The sequence below is a fragment of the Camellia sinensis genome, unplaced genomic scaffold, assembly GCF_055761805.1.
Source record: "Camellia sinensis isolate YWXY unplaced genomic scaffold, ASM5576180v1 Unanchor2, whole genome shotgun sequence".
Taxonomy (NCBI): Eukaryota; Viridiplantae; Streptophyta; class Magnoliopsida; order Ericales; family Theaceae; genus Camellia; species Camellia sinensis.
The window spans coordinates 4,351,642-4,370,260 of NW_028129079.1; the positions used below are offsets into that span (position 1 = coordinate 4,351,642).

The 18,619-nt window shown below is 35.6% G+C and overlaps 1 non-coding gene across 5 annotated transcripts; it reads left to right on the forward strand.

Moving 5' to 3' along the window:
- The first annotated feature begins 1,897 nt into the window (after positions 1–1,897).
- LOC114313439 (uncharacterized) lies at positions 1,898–6,644 on the forward strand. 5 transcript variants are annotated; one of them, XR_014358328.1, is made up of 4 exons: positions 1,898–2,159; positions 2,732–2,900; positions 3,037–4,963; positions 5,442–6,644. It is a non-coding gene; the product is annotated as an uncharacterized LOC114313439 (transcript). The 5 variants fall into 5 exon arrangements; XR_014358329.1 differs by having other exon boundaries at positions 3,609–4,963; XR_014358330.1 differs by having other exon boundaries at positions 1,899–2,159; positions 2,732–4,963; positions 5,442–5,729; positions 6,050–6,644.
- Positions 6,645–18,619: the final 11,975 nt, after the last annotated feature.

Consider the following 18,619-nt stretch of genomic DNA (forward strand, 5'->3'; position numbering starts at 1 on the left):
TTCATTTTTAATTTTATGCAACTTCCATTTTTATTTTTATTCCACTTCCATTTTTATTCAATTTTCTTTTCTATTCAATTTCCTTTGTTTATTTAATTTACAAATAGATCGTTAAGGTATAATGGTTTCTTGAATAGGCTTCCATTTTTTATTTTGTGCAACTTTTGTTTTTGTTTTTTTTCAACTTCCATTTTTATTCAATTTCCTTTTCTATTGAATTTCTTTTTTAATTTAGTTTCCAAATAGATCATTAAGGTGTACTGGTTTCTTGAATGAACTTCCATTTTTTATTGAATTTCTTTTTCTTCTGTATTTCCTTTTTTATTTAATTTCCAAATAGATCGTTAAGGTGTAGTGGTTTTTTGAATGAACTTTCATTTTAAATTTTATGCAACTTCCATTTTTATTTTTATTCAACGTCCACTTTTATTCAATTTCCTTTTCTATTCAATTTCCTTTTTTTATTTAATTTCTAAATAGATCGTTAAGGTATAGTGGTTTGTTGAATATACTTCCATTTTTAATTTTATGCAACTTTCATTTTTATTTTTATTCCCCTTCCATTTTTACTCAATTTCCTTTTCTATTAAATTTCTTTTTTTATTTAATTTCCAAATAGATCGTTAATGTATAGTGCTTTCGTGAATGACCTTCCATTTTTAATTTTATGCAACTTCCATTTTTATTTTTATTCAACTTCAATTTTTATTCAATTTCTTTTTCCATTGAATTTCCTGTTTTATTTAATTCCAAATAGATCATTAAGGTGTAGTGGTTTCTTGAATGAACTTCCATTTTTAATTTTATGCAACTTCCATTTTTATTTTTATTCCACTTACATTTTTATTTAGTTCCCTTTTCTGTTCAATTTCCTTTTTTATTTAATTTCCAAATAAATCGTTAAGGTGTAGTGGTTTCTTCAATGAACTTCCACGTTTAATTTTCATCAGTTTCCATTTCTATTTTTATTAAACTTCACTTTGTCTCTCTCTCGCTCATTACTTTGTCTCTGTCTGTTTCTCTCTCTCTCTCTCTCTCTCTCTCTCTCTATCTCTCTTCTCTATCTGTCTCTCACTCATCTCTCTCTCACCACCCATCTTCTCCACCACATTCACCACTACTGCAAATGCCATTCCACTACTACCACTGTTGTCACTCCACCTCTACAACTATCATTACTACCACCATCGCTACCACTCCACTACCACCACTACTACTATTATTATTACCTCTTATCTACCACCGTTATTCTATCTTCTCTACCACTACCACAACTTCACCACTTATCTCCTTCACCATCACTACCACCACCACTTTCACTACTATTGCCACTTCTATCCTCTACCAAAAAAAATTAGTTCTTGATTTTTAGTAACCAAAAATAAAATAAAATGAGTCGCAAAAAAATATTTTTCATTGACCACAAAAAATTAACTTTATTTTAATAGAAAATATTATCCCTACCTCTACCAAATAAAAAAATAATAATAATTTTTTATTCATTAAAATAAATATGAAACAAATAAATTTTCAACCTTACTAAATGAAAAAAAACATTTCATCAACTATAAAAAAAAAATTAATAAAAAATAATTTTTTTTAGCAAATCCTCCATTGCGGAAAAAAATATATATTTTTTATTATTTAAATATTCATTTGTAATGAAAATAAAAAAAAATTTCCAAAAAAATTTCCATGCCCCCCCCCCCAATTCCAGCTCGGGTTCCTCCCACCCCAAACCCAAAATCCCCCATCTCAAAAATCCCTAATCTCTTCCCCCTTTTCCATTCCCGCTCGTTTTTCCCCCCTCAACCAAAAATCCCCAAATCTCAAATCCCTAATTTTTGAACAAAAAATCCCTATCTTTGTCTCTCTCGCGACTGTGAGCACAGCAGACGATGGCTTTCCCTCTCCTGCTCTCATTCCAGTGGCTTTCCCCATCTCTTGTTTTTGGTTCTTCGCATCTGTAATCGCCAACCCGCTCTATATATAGGAATTCCATTGGAAACCTTGTTTTCCTTGACGATCTGATCTACAGAATTGAAGTTTAGATTTTTGATTTCGGTTTCTCCTCCGACCCGTCTCACAAAATGTCGTCCGTATACGGAGCTCGATTGACAACTTTTGAAGATTCAGAGAAGGAGATAATTTTATTCAAGGTTTTATTTGCTTACTTTGAATATATACGGTTAATTTTATTGAGATAATTTTGATTGATTTAGTGGGTTTTTATTATATTGTTCTGTTTCATATAAACAAACACAGTTTACATCTTAACTCTTCTTTGCTGTCTTCCTTTCTAGTTTTTGTGCTTTCTTTCACCTTCTCTCTCTCTCTCTATATATATATATATATATAATTCTTGTTCATATGTGTTCTTTGTAAGAATTATATACCATTCATGTTTTTTTTTTTCCTTCCATAATTTTTCTGAAAATGAGTTTTTTTTTTTTTTGGCTGAATATATATAGGAAGATGAATTTGTAACTGTAAAGTGCTTTTATGTTGTTAGCTGTGAATACAAGTCAAGAATGGGTTGAAAATAAGGGTTTATATTACGATTTTTGTATGTGTTTATATGTTCTCTTGGTCGAGTTGTGTATAGTAGGAGGTGGTCCAGGAGCTATATTTCAATGATTTTTATGTTTAATGGGATTACAAGGCATAGTGAGCTATATTTCATTTCATTGTTCTATTTTTCTGTTATAGTGAATTCTACTGTTTGATGCAGAGGTCAAAAGGACGTTTGTTGGATATTTTGCATCCTGCACCTCTTTGTTGGCATGTAGAAGAGAGTTTGTCCACATCTGAGTGTCTGGCTAGCAAGTATCTGTCTCTCTCTTGCTAGTTCTATATTTTCATTCAGTTTTGAGACATGGATGGTGGTTGAGCATGAGAAGGTTTGTGTTAAAAAAACCAGTTCTTCTCTTTTGCATTAGACATTGGCAGCATGTTTGGTGTTCTAAGTGCGTGACTAAATCCATCATGGTTGCTATCTGTTTAATTGTTGATTTTGTTTTGTGCTCTAAAATTCAGGTCTTCATTGGTCCTGTTCCATGTCATAAGCACATATTGAAATAGAAACTGACAGCTAACAAATGAATTGCTCTCTATCATTTTTGTCACTCATGGATGGAAGGAAGTATCGCAAACGGCAGTGCTCAAGGATTATGAAATATCTTTTAAGGATTATATGAAATCTTTCAAAGCATACATCTTTGGTGGTATAAAATACATGTTCTCCATTAGTCTTTCTCTTCTCCTTATATAAGATGAACTTGAATGGCATTATGAGAATTAATCAAGTTTTAGATGAGCTCGATATCGCAAAGTTTAAATGATGTCGCAAATTTTCAAAGTGTGCAGTAAATGATGTCGCAAAGTTTGAATGTTGTGAAATTATATTGTGCTTTTGTTATTTAAACTTAAGAAGATGCTATGGCTAACTTTTAAAAGAATTGGTTTGCACGAAAATGTTGTTGAACCATATCAATTTGGCATATGATGATCTAAATGTGTCTCAAAATAAAAACCTGGTTGTGAATCTTAGAACTTTTTGAGTGACTTTCTATTCCTTGCTGGACGACCCTCTTATTTTGTTCTTGCAGTCTCAAAGCATTACACAAGAAATTAGTCATGGGGGATATTTTGCAGAGGAAAAACAACACAGAAGATACTTATGGAGATAACTATTGGTGTTGTGACAATCAAATTGTCCAGGCAGTATGGACACTAGTCCCCATGTGTGGTTTGGATGATGGGAATAGTTTTATGGCATTGGTGTCTGATTTTATATCTAGGGTATTATTTTTATTTTTATTTCAATGTCTTTGTTATTGTTTGTTGTCCATTGTTTTGTGTTGATACTGAAATGATTGTGTACTCTTTATTGTGACTGCAGGTTGGTATTGGAGATCCTTATAGCGTTGTTTTTCATCTCCCTGGAGTTTTTATATTGCATAAATTTGATTTTTGATGTTGTCTCTCAGTATGGTAATACATTCATTCAGGCCTATTGTACAAACTTTTTTTTTTTTTTATGAAAATTCTGATGAGATGATGTCTATCAATGTAGCAATAATTTCTTGAAATGTAAATTCTTATGGTTGGTCATGATAAAGATTTCTCTGTTTACTACTTATGGTTGGTCATGTAGTATTTGATTTCTCTTTCCCCACGCTCTGTTTTCCTTTTTTTATTTATTTTTATTTTTTAACACTAATTTGGCAGGATGGCGAAGCATGTGCTCACTTGCTTAATGTTCTTGCACCAGAACATGGTAGTGCCACCACATTGGATACTAAGGATCCTACTGAAAGAGCGAATCTGATTCTTGAGCATGTAGAGAGAATGGATTACAAAAGATATGTCACTCCAAAGGACATTGTTGAGGGATCGACAAATCTAAATCTGGCATTTGTTGCTCAAATATTCCAGCAGAGGTCGGACTAATTGCTTATGCATATTTTGGCTTTTCCCATGATTTTATCACTGTGGATTTCTTTGTAATTAGTTTGTGAATTTCTTAATGCAGGAATGGCTTATCCATGGACACCAAAAATGTCTTTTTCTGAGATGATGATAGATGATGCTCAAACTTCTAGGGAGGAGAGATGCTTCCGACTGTGGATTAACAGTCTTGGAGTTGATTCATATGTCAATAATATGTTTGAGGATGTCAGAACAGGCTGAGGTTACAATTTCCTTGCCCTATTTTTGAGTGCTTGTTAATTTTGTTTGATTTTTATCCCTCTTACATGTAGATGGGTTATATTGGAAGTTCTTGACAAAGTTTACCTAGGATCAGTAAACTGGAAGCAAGCAACAAAACCTCCCATCAAGATGCCTTTCAGAAAAGTTGAGAATTGCAACCAAGCTATACGGATTGGAAAGGAATTGAACTTCTCTCTTGTGAATGTAGCAGGAAACGATATTGTATAGGGAAACAAGAAACTCATACTAGGTTAGTGCACTTTGACACATGCTATTGGGCTTATGTGATAACTACGTTGAAGAAAAGTTTTCTTGAGTCACAATTTCTTGTCATATATCTGCTTTTAGTAGACTTTGCTCAGTTCTGCATTTATTCTTTCAGTTTCATTTCTACTTAGTTACTATCTTCTGTTTGAGCCAGAACCTTCATGCATCTTGAGCAGGGCGGGGTAAGAAAATAATATTAATAACCAAGTATTTTTTTTCTTGTCCTGTCATGGGCCACATAGCATTTGTGTGTTTGCAATACAGTTGTGTTCTGATATATGCATAAGATAATATGATTAACAGTTGTGCTAGACCAAAGCCTCATCTCTTTTAATAGTACTATGGGCGGTCAAATACTTCTATTCTAAACATATTATAATAAATTCATAATTGTTATAGGACTTCATAATGTTATGAGTGTTTGAATTGCTGATTAACCGAGCTAATAATGGCTTTTTCAGGAAGAGAACCTGTCAGCTATGAATACTGATCCTTGGTATTCTGCCTATCACTATTCTCATCCTCCTTTGTTGAAAGACTTGCTGCAATCGATGAACTTGACAAGAAGGAAGACTGAAAACGAACACAGGCTACCTAAAGCCAGTGAATGCACTTTCTAGTCCATTTTATACTCTTTTTAACTTGAGCATTTTCAAGCTTTAGAAATCGTTGGTTTTGAGTTTCGCTGTATGAGTCCTGTTGAAATTGACATTTCTCTGTTCTGGTATTAAATTCCACACCCAACAAAGGTAAGGCTGAGTTATGGGGATTTTCTGAGTTAGGTAAAAAAAATTACAAAAATGAACAGGAAATAGCTTAATGTAACTGAGTTGCTTTATGTATTATTCTTCTGCATGCTTCATGTCAGTTTTTCAAAAATGAAAACGAAAACACTTCTTGTCTGCCATGTTGTATCCTGGCTTTCCTAATCAAAGGGGCATATCTTGTTCTTTACAAGTACTTTTCAGATATTCCTAGGTAGTAGTCATACTTGTGTGGAGCTGGTGAGACTTGTGGGTTGAGTGACGTTGAGCATATATATATATATTTTCTAATGTTTGTTGTGCAGATTGGCAAGCTGGTACATATTGTGAAGGAATTTTTTGTTTGGTGGGTTGAGATGAATGTAAGCATATATTTTGTAGTGTTTTATGTGTGAGTTGAGTGTGTGGGTTGAGTGGCTAAGGACTATATTGTGTGTTTGTTCTCAACCTGTTTTGTTCTTTCCTTTTGGTTCTCATTGGTGGTTGTTATACTATTCAAAATGGGTCTCTCATGTGTTCAACACCCCCATAGACCCTGTTATGTGGCGGTTGAACATGTGTAATCCTATGTTTGAGTGGTTAGTTCTAGTATGGAGCTTATTTTATTTATTATTTTTTTTGGTTTTCTTTTTTACTGATATCAACTTCTTTATGTTGCCTTTCAGATTGAACTGAAGACTGGACCAGTTGATTTTTGATTTCCTACAACCAATTAGACCAGACACTGTTTCACTCACTACATTGAGTTTCACAGGCACACTTTTTTAGTATTATATCATTTTGAGGCATTCATGAATGAATGGGCTCTATATGAAGAGTTTTAAACATCTTACCAACTTATTGTAGAACTAAGTAATTGCCTTTTTATTTTTATTTTTATTCTTCAATCAAAAACTGCAGGTGCTTAGTAGCAAAAGGAGAGGAGTCTAGTGAATGTCACAGATTTGCCAAATATTACTAGTCCCTTTGCCTAGGTGAATGGGTGAGTGCCATTGCTGTTAAAATAACTTTTTTCTTGGTTTGTTTTGACTTGGCAATTTCTTCTAGTATGTTTGGATGCATTATGGTAAATAGGCTTAATGAGTTATATTTTGTCCTGTTTGCACAGATGATGAACTAACTACAATTATACTAAATAATAAATTTCACTTTTATGTTTCTTGATTCCTTAATATACTAATATTATGTGGCTTGGCAATTTTATTTTATAGTGTAGAGTATGTGCTTATATGTTTACACCAAGCCTTGATGAATCAGTTTTCTAGATAGAATAGCTACTTTCTTTATTTATTTATTTTATTATTATTATACTTTTGAAAGGATTGAAGTGCTAGTTAAATTTCATTTATGATAAAATTCTTTAGTTAAAATGATATTTGATTTGTAGAAGCAAGAAATGCTTTTAGTGCATGCACATATATTTTAAGGCTAGTGATGCTTTGTGAGAAAATGTTGAGCAACTAAAAATAATATATTGATAAACTGAGTTACAAATTGGATTGGTGTGATTTGGTTCTTTGTTCCCATAGTTCATCTGGGCTCATAATATTGGTTAACCAACTCCCTCGGGTTTAGGCTAGGATTGGGAATGAACTTAAAAATGGAACCAATTTAAGACTTCAACAATCTTACTCGTGAAAACAAAGACAGACTTTCACTTATAAACATCCATTTTCAGAAAGATTTGGGATTGGATAGCTTAGATACTGTGGAGATTGTAAAGGCTCTAGAAGAGGAGTTCAAGCTAGAGATACTGTGGTCATTTTTTAGTTATTTTTTCCATCCACACCCTCTATACTTTGAATTAAGATTATTTGTTCTATGCTTATACAGAAAGCTTTATGCAGTCATATGTGATCCAAGTGGACCTCTTTATTTTTGCAGCCAGGGATATGCATATGGTATGAGAAGTTTCCAGATCTCAAATTCAGAGATTTGTTTCTTACATGAGAAAGCTGTGCAAGTAAAAAAATAGGGAATACAGTCCCTAGTCTAGTGGTAGACTTCTTCAATGAAAAGTGTGCAAGACCGAGGAATTAGTGACTATTTAGGCTGCATTTGATGTTTGGGATATGTCGAATTAGTGACTAATTTGTTTGTACATTATATCCCAAATTTGTTCAACTTGTGGTCTTTGGACCATGTCTCTTTAAGGAATCAATTTCTTCCTTTTTCTTTTTCTTTTTCCTTTTACCTGATGAATTTTTCAGTTCTCTTGATTGTGAATCAATTTATGTCTTCATGATGAATTTTTTGATCAAGTATTATTTTCTCTATGTGCCTGCAAATTTGTTTATACTATATCTTTGGTGTGTTCTTATTTTGGTTTGCTGAATTAACTTTTTAGTTTATTCATATGCATCAGTGGTTTCTGAATTAATTTGTGTTTTCATTTTTCAGGTCAGAAATTTTTTGGAGAGATGCAAAATATGGTCCAAAAATTAAAGAACTTAGTTTTTTAAGTTTTTTCATATTTTAATATATGTAAGCACAGATAATTTTTTTTATTAATTCCTTTGTATATAGTTTTGAATATTTAATTTCCATTTATGAAATATATGACGTTATTCTATTCAATATGTGGTTATGATTCAAAATATAGTATATAGTGTGTATTACATTATTCAAATGTGCATACAAAAATAATATTGATTATTTTTCAAATATGTAGCACCTTTTTTTTATCACGGATTTTATTAGTTATTAATCACACTTAAAAGATGTGATCTAAATGTTATTAATCACACTTAAATGATGTGATGTAAATATTTTTAATCACACTTAAAAAGTGTGATCTAAATGTTATTAATCACATTTAAAAAGTGTGATTAAAAATGATCATTTTTAATCACACTTCCAAAGATCACACTTAAATGGTGTGATCAAAATATTTTTAATCACACTTAAAAGGTGTGATTTAAAGTTTTTAATCACATTTAAAAGGTGTGAACTAAAGTTTTTAATCACACTTAAAAGGTGTGATCTAAATATTTTTAACCACACTTTAAAGGTGTGATCTAAATATTTTTAATCACACTTAAAAGGTGTGATCTAAATGTTTTTAACCACACTTAAAAGGTGTGATTTAAATATTTTTAACCACACTTAATGTAATAACCCACATTCATGTCTTAGTCATGTTCATGTACATTGCATGATTTTGTCATGTTAGGCTTGCATTTGCAGACTTTGACTTGTTTTGCCTAAGTAAAGGTACCAGTCTTGTTTTGTGCTTATGTGATTTGCCTAAGTGTTGTATGCATGTTTTGTTCCTTCCTTGCTATGTTAAGCCTAGGTCATGCCAAGCCTAGGTCATGTTAAGCCGAGGTCATCTTAAGCCTAGGTCACACCTTTGAACCTCTTACACCTTGGACCATCTTGGAACCGCTTTTGTGACCTCCACTATCACCTAGGCATCCGAGATCCTTAATCCTTGCACCTAGTGATCTTGTTCTGGGACTGGAATGACCTAGACCGAGGTGTGGCACATCTAGGCCGAGGTGTGGCACAGCTTAGTCAAGTGTTGTCCTTCCTAGCCGAGGTCATTGTCACCCCTAGTTGCCGAAGTCTTGTGGTTAGCCGATGTCACCACTTGCCGGAGTGCCATCCCGAGTAGCTTGTTAGATACGCCTTGTCAGAACCTTGTCTTGTCAATCCATCACCTTTTTGAAGAGAACCAGCCAACCGTTGCCACGTGTCCGAGCTGAGAGTTAAGTCAGCCGGCAGAGAGAGAAACCCCTCATTTGTTGTATATTGTTTTGAAGAGTAGAGAGAGAAGCTCTAGAAGAGGGAGAAGAGTTCTTGAGAGAGAGTAGATTTCCAAGCTTGATTCCTAGAGATCCAACCGTTAGATCCGCGTTCTAAGGTTAGATTCTTGATCTGCTCATGATGTTCTTTATGTTTATGTTATTGCATTGCATGATTGAAAATGATTTGTAAGCCATGCATTGCTTTGAAGTTCGGTTTTAGAAAGAGAAAATGGCATTCATGTGTTCTTCAAGAAAAGTCATGTTTTGATCCGAAGGCTCATGCCTAGATCCATGTTTTTGTGTTTGTTCTTGCATGATTTTCAAAGTATGGGTACCCAGGTCCATGTTTTCGAACTCATGTCATGAAATCCCAGATCTTGTAATAACAAGTTATGATTTTAGCATTCATATTCTTCATGTTCTTCATGCTCATGTTCTTCATGTTCTTCAAGGAGGAAACCCAGATTTCCAGACTTCATTTCCCTAGGTGTGATCACTGACACCACTCTTGCCTAGATCACACACCTAGGCCAAGCATCGTATCTCACCTTGGCCTACCTTGCATGATCACTTGCACGTTAGTTTATCTTGCATGCACACCTAGGCTAACCACTGCACACCTAGGCCGACCATGGTACACCCATGCCAGCACCTTGTAACACCTCGGCAGACAGCTACATACTGAAGCCTAGGTAACCACACCTCGGCCAAGAGGTGTGGGACCTCGGCCAAGACCTCCTGAGTTCACCCAGCTAGGTCGTTTTAGCCTAGATCATCTCTGTGCATCCATTCCAGGACCTGGTTGGTACCCAGCATGTTTTCCCTAGGTGTTTTCAGCATGTTTTCCCTAGGTATTTCCAGCATGTTTTCCCTAGGTATTTCCAGCATGTTTTCCCTAGATGTTTTCAGCATGTTTTCCCTAGGTATTTCCAGCATGTTTTCCCTAGATGTTTTCAGCATGTTTTCCCTAGATGTTTTCAGCATGTTTTCCCTAGGTGTTTCCAGCATGTTTTCCCTAGGTGTTTCCAGCATGTTTTCCCTAGATGATTTCTAGCATGTTTTCCCTAGGTGTTTCCAGCATGTTTTCCCTAGGTGTTTTCAGCATGTTTTCCCTAGGTATTTCCAGCATGTTTTCCCTAGATGTTTTCAGCATGTTTTCCCTAGGTATTTCCAGCATGTTTTCCCTAGGTATTTCCAGCATGTTTTCCCTAGATGTTTTCAGCATGTTTTCCCTAGGTATTTCTAGCATGTTTTCCCTAGATGTTTTCAGCATGTTTTCCCTAGATGTTTTCAGCATGTTTTCCCTAGATGATTTCTAGCATGTTTTCCCTAGGTGTTTCCAGCATGTTTTCCCTAGGTGTTTTCAGCATGTTTTCCCTAGGTATTTCCAGCATGTTTTCCCTAGATGTTTTCAGCATGTTTTCCCTAGGTATTTCCAGCATGTTTTCCCTAGATGATTTTCAGCATGTTTTCCCTAGATGATTTCCAGCACGTTTTCCCTAGATGTTTTCAGCATGTTTTCCCTAGATCATTTGCATTCATGTGAAGCTTGTTTTAAGAGTGCGTTCAATAGACTTTGCCACGTGTTTGTAGGACTTGGACCTTTGCCTTGATCCCGACGCCCCAAGAACTAAGTGAGTGGTATTTTTAATAAAGTTATGTTATAACGTTTTGACAAAGCTTTGCCTCGTTTTGATAAAAGTATTTGATCAAGCATGAATGATTATCCCTATTTATATATCAAATACTATCTTGTTTTGATGACATGTCTTGAAAGTCCTTAGTTGCAGGGGACTATAATACAACTGCACTCTTGTCTTGAAAGTCCTTAGTTGCAGGGGACTATAATACAACTGCACTCTTGTCTTGAAAGTCCTTAGTTGCAGGGGACTATAATACAACTGCACTCTTGTCTTGAAAGTCCTTAGTTGCAGGGGACTATAATGCAACTGCACTCTTGTCTTGATATGTCATCACCCCATGTATTATGTAGATGTTATTAACATCCCAAGCAAGATTTGAAAGGCCAAGATTCGATTGATGAACTTGATTCATCCCATATTTTGAACAAAGCTATGATATATGTATTGTTTTGACAAGGACCTTGGAAATCATTCATGCAACCCCTTTATTACTTGTACCATTCACTGAGTATCCAAGCTCACCCTCCCTATGTATATATGTAGGTAACAAGCAAGAAGTCGGCTACACCGAGATGTGTGTTTTACAAGATGTTTTGGATGCATGTTATGTCGGCAATATTTATGTCGGCCATTTTTGAAGCTTATGTATTTTGAACATGTCGGCTTGAGAAGCTCTTTTGCTAAGATGTGATGTGTATTTTGTACTTCATTTCTTTATGTATTCAAGTTGTAAAGCTATATAAAGATGTATGCCATTTCATTTGACTTATGCACTGCTCTTATGGACCACTTGTATTTTAGATTATTGCTTCCGCACTTGTGAGCCCCCTATATAAATACTCTGATTGTGTGTGAATTTTGGAAGTCGGCCTTCGGTAATCACGGATTACTGGCCATCACGGCACCAAACTACTAGGGGCGGTTTGGGGGCGTGACACTTAAAAGGTGTGATCTAAATATTTTTAATCACACTTAAAAGGTGTGATCTAAATGTTTTTAACCACACTTAAAAGGTGTGATCTAAATATTATTAATCACACTTAAAAGGTGTGATGAAAGCATTTTTTAATGACACTTAAAAAGTGTGATTAAAAATGACTATTTTTAATCACACTCCTAAAGATCACACTTTAATAAAACTTAAAAGGTGTGATTAAAAAACATATATCACACCAAAAAAGTGTGATCTTTATCTATATTTGTAGTAGTGCCTTTTTTTTTTTCATTTCCAAATAGATCGTTAAGGTATAGTGGATTCTTAAATGAACTTTCATTTTTAATTTTATGCAACATCCATTTTTATTTTTATTTAACTTCCATTTTTATTCAATTTCCTTTTCTATTTAATTTCCTTTTTTATTGAATTTCCAAATAGATCGTTAAAATGTGGTGGTTTCTTGAATGAACTTCAATTTTAATTTTATGCAACTTCCATTTTTATTTTTATTCTACTTCCTTTTCTATTCAATTTCCTTTTTTTTATTTAATTTCCAAGTACATTGTTAATGTATAGTTGTTTCTTGACTGAACTTCCATTTTTAATTTTATGCAACTTCCATTTTTATTTTTATTCAACTTCTATTTTTATTCAATTTCTTTTTCTATTGAATTTCCTTTTTTTATTCAATTTCAAATAGATCGGTAAAGTGTAGTGGTTATTTGAATTAACCTCCATGTTTAATTTTATGTAGTTTCTATTTTTATTTTTCTTCAACTTCTATTTTTATTCAATTTCCATCTCCATTCAATTTCCTTTTTTATTTAATTTCCAAATAGATCGTTAAGGTGTAGTGGTTTCTTGAATGAACTTCCATTTTTAATTTTATGCAACTTCCATTTTTATTTTTGTTCCACTTCCATTTTTATTCAATTTCCTTCTCAATTCAATTTTCTTTTTTTTTTATTTATTTCCAAATAGATCGTTAAGGTATAGTGGTTTCTTGAATGAACTTCCACGTTTAATTTTATGCAGTTTCCTACTCTATTTTTATTCAACTTCTAGTTTTATTCAATTTCGATCTCCATTCAATTTCCTTTTTTATTTAATTTCCAAATAGATCGTTAAAGTGTAGTGGTTTCTTAAATGAACTTCTATTTTTAATTTTATGCAACTTCCATTTTTATTTTTATTCCACTTCCATTTTTATTCAATTTCCTTTTTTATTGAATTTTCTTTTTTATTTAATTTTCAAATAGATCGTTAAGGTGTAGTGGTTTTTTGAATGAACATCCAATTTTAATTTTATGCAACTTCCATTTTTATTTTTATTCCACTTCCATTTTTATTCAATTTCCTTTTCTATTCAATTTCTATTTTTATTTAATTTCCAAATAGATCGTTAAGGTATAGTGGTTTCTTGAATGAGCTTCCATGTTTAATTTACGCAGCTTCCATTTTTATTTTTATTGAATTTCCGTTTCAATTCAATTTCCTTTTTTATTTAATTTCCAAATAGATCGTTAAAGTATAGTGGTTTCTTGAATGAACTTCCATGTTTAATTTTATGCAGTTTCCATTTCTATTTTTATTCAACTTCTATTTTTATTAAATTTCTATCTCCATTCAATTTCCTTTTTTATTTAATTTCCAAATAGATCGTTAAAGTATAGTGGTTTCTTGAATGAACTTCCATGTTTAATTTTATGCAGTTTCCATTTCTATTTTTATTCAACTTCTATTTTTATTAAATTTCTATCCCCGTTCAATTTCCTTTTTCATTTAATTTCCAAATAGATCGTTAGGGTATGGTGGTTTCTTGAACGAATTTCCATGTTTAATTTTATGCAGTTTCCACTTCTATTTTTATTCAACTTCTATTTTTATTCAATTTCCGTCTCCATTCAATTTTCTTTTTTTATTTAATTTCCAAATAGATCGTTAAGTTATAGTGGTTTCTTGAATGAACTTTCATTTTTAATTTTATGCAACTTCCATTTTTATTTTTATTCAACTTCCATTTTTATTCAATTTCCTTTTCTATTAAATTCCCTTTTTTATTTAATTTTCAAATAGATCGTTAAGGTGTAGTGGTTTCTTGAATGAACATCCAATTTTAATTTTATGCAACTTCCATTTTTATTTTTATTCCACTTCCATTTTTATTCAATTTCCTTTTCTATTTAATTTCCATTTTTATTTAATTTCCAAATAGATCGTTAAGGTATAGTGGTTTCTGGAATGAGCTTCCATGTTTAATGTAGGAACCCACATTTTATGTTCTCATCATGTTCATGAGCATCCGTGTGATTATGACTTGTTTAGCTTGCATGTGTATGTTGTGATTTGTTTCGCTTGAGTTAATGTGATCCATGCCTTGTTTTGAAACCTTGTGATTTGTCTAAGTGTAGTATGCTTGCCTTGTTCCTTCCTTGACGAGAAACTTAGGTCACGCCTTGCCCGAGCTATACTAGCCGATGTTATTCCAAGTCGAGGTCATCCTTAATCCTGTAGTAGTATCTTGGAACCCCTTGTTGACCTCCGTCCTTGCCTTGACCACATTAGCCGAGATGTTACCTTGCACCCAAGTGATCTCGTCCTGGAGTGGTATGACCTAGGTCGAGGTGTGGTGCATCTAGGCCAAGATGTGGCACAACTTAGTCAAGTGTTGTCCTTCCTAGCCGAGGTCATTGTCACCTGAGTTGCCGAAGTCCTTGGTTAGCCGATGTCACCCCTTGCCGGAGTGCCTTTGCGTGTAGCTTGTTAGATACGCCTTGTTATCAGCCGATGTCATTGCCCCGTCAGAGAGCCCATACCGCTTTGCTTGTTGAACACCCTTCCACCATGCTTTGTCTGGTCTGTCAGCCACCTTTTCAGGATGAACCCAACCAGTCGCCGCCACGTGTCTCAGCAGAGGGTTAGCCCCAGAACCGAGTATAGAAAACTATCATTTGGTGTCATAACCTTGTTGTGTAGAGAGAGAAGCTCTAGGAGGAAGAAAGAGTTTTAGAGTGAGGAAGTAGATCTTCAAGCTTGATTTCTAGAGATCCAACCGTTAGATCCGCGTTCTAAGGTTAGATTCTTGATCTACTCGTGATGTTCCTTATGTTTATGTTATTGCATTGCATGATTGAAAACGATTTGTAAGCCATGCATCGTTTTGAAGTTCGATTTTAGAAAGAGAAAATGACATTCATGTGTTCTTCAAGAAAGTCTTGTTTTGATCCGGAAGCTTGCATAAAGAATCATGTTTTAGTGTTTATTTTCGCAAGAATTCCAAGTCCGGGTACCCAGGTCCATGTTTTCAAGCTCATAACACGAAAACCCCAGATTTGTGATGGCAGATTACGATTGAACATTCAAGTTTTTCATGTTTTCACACTCATGTTCTTCATGTTCATCAGCAGAGGGAAACCCAGAGTTTCCCGACCTCTTTTCCTTGCTTGTGAGGAACACACCTCGGCGAAGAGGTGTGGAACCTCGGCCTAGACCTGGTTGGTGCCCAGCATGTTTTCCGAAACCATTTGTGTACATACGAAACTTGTTGAAGGTGCATTCAAAAGGCTTTGCCCTGTATTTGTAGGACTTGGGCTTGTCTCGACCCCGACGTGTGAAGAAACTATGTGAGTGGTATTTCTAATAAAGTTATGTTACACTTGTTTTGATAAATCTTGTTTTGCCTTGTCTTGAAAAGTATTTGATTTAGCATGAATGACTATCCCTATTTGTATATCAAATATTATCTTGTTTTGATGACATGTCTTGAAAGTCCTTAGCTGCAGGGGACTATAATGCAACTGCACTCTTGTCTTGACAGTCCTTAGTGCTAGAGGACTCTAAACTTTCGCAGCACAGCTTGTCTTGACAGTCCTTAGTGCTAGAGGACTCTAAACTTTCGCAGCACAGCATGTCTTGAAAGTCCTTAGCTGCAGGGGACTATAATGCAACTGCACTCTTGTCTTGACAGTCCTTAGTGCTAGAGGACTCTAAACTTTCGCAGCACAGCTTGTCTTGACAGTCCTTAGTGCTAGAGGACTCTAAACTTTCGCAGCACAGCATGTCTTGAAAGTCCTTAGCTGCAGGGGACTATAATGCAACTGCACTCTTGTCTTGACAGTCCTTAGTGCTAGAGGACTCTAAACTTTCGCAGCACAGCTTGTCTTGACAGTCCTTAGTGCTAGAGGACTCTAAACTTTCGCAGCACAGCATGTCTTGAAAGTCCTTAGCTGCAGGGGACTATAATGCAACTGCACTCTTGTCTTGGGAATGTCATCACCCTCTTGTATTAAGTAGATGTAATAACATCCAAAGAACTTGAAAGGCCGGCTGTGGATTTGATTTTCCCTCTTGATTGTAAAGTATGCTATGTATTGTTTTGAAAGGAATCTTGGATATCAATCATGCAAAAACCTTTATTTCTAATATCATTCACTGAGTATCCAAGCTCACCCTCTCTATATATATGTAGGTGATGAACAAGAAGGCATTGAGGCCTAGACGTGATTGCCGATGTGTTTTGGGTGCTTTGCCGACATGTTTGGATTAGCATTTTTTGCACCATCTTGAAGATCATGCTTCTCGGCTTATCTTTCATTTGCACTTGTATATGTCGGCTTGAGAAGCCTTTTGGTCAAGATGTGTTTTGTATCTCGTTTCCTTATTGTATTTAAGTTGTAAGACTTTATAAAGATGTATGCCATTTCATTTGACTTATGCACTGCTCTTATGGACCACTTGTATCTTGAATTATTGCTTCCGCATTTGTGAGCCCCCTATATAACTACTCTGATTGTGTGTGATTCTTGTAAGTTGGCCTTCGGTAATCACGGATTACTGGCCATCACGGCTCCAAACTACTAGGGGCGGTTTGGGGGCGTGACAGAATGGTATTAGAGCACAAGATCCTTATAGTACATTATTCACACACTTTGAGTCCTAAAGAGCATAGGATGTCCCTTAGAAGAATGTTAGGATTGCATCATGTTGCTTGCTACTTGAAAAGGTGTGCATCGTCTTGGCATGAACATTTTGTTACATCAACCTGATCATACTCTCTTGCATACATGTTCCTTTGTTCATTTTGTTTAAGTGTCGCATCCTGCATACCCCCAGCATCATGAGAAGAGGTAGACCTCCAGTTGGCCGAGATCATTCCGAGGATAGGTTGGAGAGACTGGAAAGGTTAGTCGAAGGCTTGGTTCGTGAACTGAGACAACCGAGGCCACAGGATACTGGTACCACCTCTACCCAGGCCGAGCAGACCAATGGCCGATATACAGCTCCGCCTCCACCTCCTCCAGTACCACAAGTACCTCCGCAGCAAGCTTTGTATGGGAACGACACGATAACCCTGATCAGAGAGTTCAAGAAAATGAAACCGTCGAGATTCCAAGGGGGCATAGAACCAATGAAAGCCGAGGCGTGGGTTTTAGAAATGGAGAAGCTGTTTGAAATTTTCCCCAGTACGGACGCTCAGAAGGTATCTCTGGCAGCGTTCACGTTAGACGACGACGCCCGCAGGTGGTGGATGATGGTTCGAGAAAGTAATCCGAGTTTGACTTGGGCCAGATTCCTGGAGTTATTCTACAACAAACATTTTCCCCTTAGCGTCCGAGACCGAAAGACCACGGAGTTCCAGAATCTGACACAGGGGAACAAGACAGTGGTAGAGTATGATCGTGCCTTTACCGAATTAGCGAGATATGCGCCCCATATGGTTGACGACGAATACCGAAAAGCGAGAAAGTTCGAAAGTGGGTTACGTGGACCGATACAAGACAGGGTCAACATGCTCAATATGCCGACATACGCTGGAGTACTGGACAAGGCCATCCTGGCTGAAGCTAATTTAAACCGATACCAGAGTTCAAGTGAGGGTCAGAGGAAGAGACAGAATTATGATAATCGCCGAGTTCTGTTCAATGCCAAGAAGAGAATGAGCACGGACAGTTCCAGCAACTCAAATCAGGAAGGTAACGCCAAGCCGATGTGCGTGAGTTGTGGAAAGCTACATTTCGGGGTTTGTCGTTGGGCAACAGGAGCTTGCTACGAGTGTGGCGAGATAGGCCATCGCGTGAAGGACTGCCCGAAAACAAGGACCGATGATGGGAAGAGGAATGGAAGCACCTCGGGCTCCGCACAGAAGACTAACATCGGGGGAGTACAGATGAGGCAGGGCCGAGTTTTCGCATTGGTGCCAGGAGACGCTCAGAATACTGAAGCAGTGGTATCAGGTACCATTTCAATTTGTTCTCAAGATGCATACGTATTGATTGATTTGGGTTCTACGCATTCATTTGTGTCTACCTTATTCGCCGAGAAGTTGGATAGAGAATTAGAACCCCTTGATTATGTATTATCTGTGTCTATTCCATCTGGGAGAAACATGATTGTTGCATCCATTTATAGGGCGTGTGTTGTTATGATTGAGGGTGTAGAGTTGTTAGTCGATTTGATGCCTTTGAGCATGACCCATTTCGATGTCATATTGGCGATGGATTGGTTAGTAGCGAATCATGCATCCATTAATTGTGTTACTAAGAGCGT